The following is a 2,803-nucleotide window of genomic DNA, read 5'->3' as shown; positions in this document are numbered from 1 at the left end:
AAAATCTATCTTGACTCCACTATAAACAAAAATTTCACGTTTAATCAAATATTATATACTAACGATTTAACTTATTATGGATAAAAATGCAGTGAATCGATTAACAAATATGTCGAAGAACCCTAAAATTTCGACACCACGATTATTTTGGAAATCGAATAAGTGCATTTATTTTCTTAGTTTGTACAAAAGAAGATGGCTTCCATTTTATTTGGAAAACTAATAATTTAAAATAATTATTGAGTAATTTGAAAATAACCAAAAACTATTTGTTTCACAAAAAAAATTTATAGAAAAATTTTGTTACATATACAATTTGAAATATAATAAATATAATTATAATAAGTCCAGAAAAATAAAGATCGTAGGAACTTTTAATTTTCTGAAGGATATTATTACTTTAGTAACTACCTATAAATTTAAAACTGTTGCCACCAATTTTTTAAATGTTGATTACATTATTTATTTATTTCTGGGGTTAACCAAATTAAATTTAATATAATGTGTATAAAACTAGTCTATAAAAATCTTATAATTAATATTTTCATATACATGGTCCCCATGGTTCATCGGCCGTTACGTGAGAGCGATAAACAGTGATAGAAAACCGTGCGATAGAGAAAGATCCACGTCTTATTTGTGGAAGGGCAAAATGGGCGGTGACTATTAGACGCCTTCATTATAGCCATCTTTCTCTATCGCACGGATTTCTATGCCTTTCTTTATCGCTCTCACGTAACGGCCGATGAACCATGGGGACTTTCCGACTCTGTATATAGTGGGTCCCCGGATGCATCTAACTATACTTGTAATTTTCCTTATTTCGCATTTTAAGGGAGTTATTCTTCAAAAAAAGTTTTGCTTATCGTGAAAAGTCATTAGCCATACCCTTGACTATAAATGTATATAGTCAAGGGCCATACTTAGATTTTCAAAATAACATACAGCGTGGTTAGCAAATAAGGAAACGTGAATTTGTGCCAAGAGTAAAGTATTAGTTTTTTTGAGGGATTTAAAAATGTTACTGAAAGAAATTGTTTGTAATGTTAATAGTCCAGATATGAAATTTGAACGTCGTATATCAAAGTTGATACTTTTGCGAAAATTATGATTAAAATAATTTTATAAATTCAACGAAAGCGCATAATTTATTGAATAAAATGATAACAAAACTATGCCGTGTTGTCCTCCTACTGTTACGCAATTTTCAATATTTTTTCTAAATTTTTCATAAACTAAGTGAATTGTACCCTCGTTTATGTCGGCTATTCTTTCTGATGATCTTGTAAATCATGGGCATAAACTTTTTGCTTCAAGTATCTTTATAAAAAAAAATCAAGAGGGGTTATGTCTGGGTAGCGTGCAGGCCATCTTATAGGACCAAACTGTCCTATCCATTTATTATGGAAATGCTGATCTAACCAGTTTCTTTCACTAATTGCACTGTGTGCAGGGCAACCATCATGTTGAAAATACAGATTTCTTCTGTCCAGTATATTTATATCATCCAGAGCAGGCATTAAAAAGTTTTCCAACGTCTCTATGTAACTATTCTGATATACGTTTACATCGAAAAAATATAGTCCAATAATTTTTTTATAACGTATCGCACACTAAACATTTACTTTTTTATATCGTTGACTTTTATTTATAATACAGAAATTTGGATTATCTTCCAACCAGTGCCTACAATTATGGTAACTAACAACCCCATTCTAGTAAATGTTGACTCGTTGGAAAATCCTTCTGTAGAAAAATCTAACATAATTTGTTCCCCAATTAACATAACAAAATTTTAAACCAAAGGCGTTGGACTGGTTTGTAGGAATGTATTTTAATATCTTTCAGAATTCTCTGCAAATGGCTTTTACTATCTAGTGACCTTTTTCTTAGTGATTTCTTGGGATCATTTCTTACCGAATCAATTGCAAGCAATGTAGCCGTATCATTTTCATCATGAATCCGTTTCGGTTTTTTTATATCTTTCACATCCCCAGTGTTATCGAACTTCACAATCAACTCTCGAACACAGTTCACTGAAACGTATACCTCGGGATATTTTCTATTGAAAAGTTCAATTGCATATTTATATTTATATATATTTCACTTATATCGTAACATTTAACTAAATAAATTCATTGTTCTAGAGTCAACATTATTAAAAAGTTCTGTGACAAGGACTTTTTTATAAATAAATATCAGTGTAGGTATGTTGTTATGGATACAATACATAGAATAGTTTTGTTATTTTTCAATAAATTATGCGTTTCCGTTAAATTTATAAAAATACAGAAATATGTTATTAAGAAAAGTTGAATGTTCTTATTGTTCATTTTACGAGAAAAAGGCAATTCAGCGACAGAATCCAAAAACTTTCATAACCTCTTAAATGTTAAAGCAATCTACAAACATTTTCTTATTCAGTACTTGTTGGTCAGGATATCGTCCAATATCTTCTTGCAGCAGCATCGTTTTCTATAAAAAATCCAAAGTATCACAACAGCATTTAACAGGGGTCAAAGAAAAAAAATTATTATACTTACTGAATATTACAATTAATAAACTGTTAGATACATTTTTAGTTTAGTTGTCAATAATCTGATAAGGAATATAAATATAACATATTGCCTGGTTGGGAGCGCATGAAATGAAAATTTCTTTCTTGAATATATGAATCGTACCATAATAATAAAAAATCTAAGAACCCTCACCTATCCAAATGATGAACAAGCAATTCACAGTTGATTTTGTCAGAAGCCTTGGAGAATAAATAGCATCTATTTGCGCCTTTTCTTCCAAAGCT

Source organism: Anoplophora glabripennis, unplaced genomic scaffold, assembly GCF_000390285.2.
Source record: "Anoplophora glabripennis isolate ALB-LARVAE unplaced genomic scaffold, Agla_2.0 scaffold438, whole genome shotgun sequence".
Lineage (NCBI taxonomy): Eukaryota > Metazoa > Arthropoda > Insecta > Coleoptera > Cerambycidae > Anoplophora > Anoplophora glabripennis.
This window is presented reverse-complemented; position numbering follows the sequence as displayed.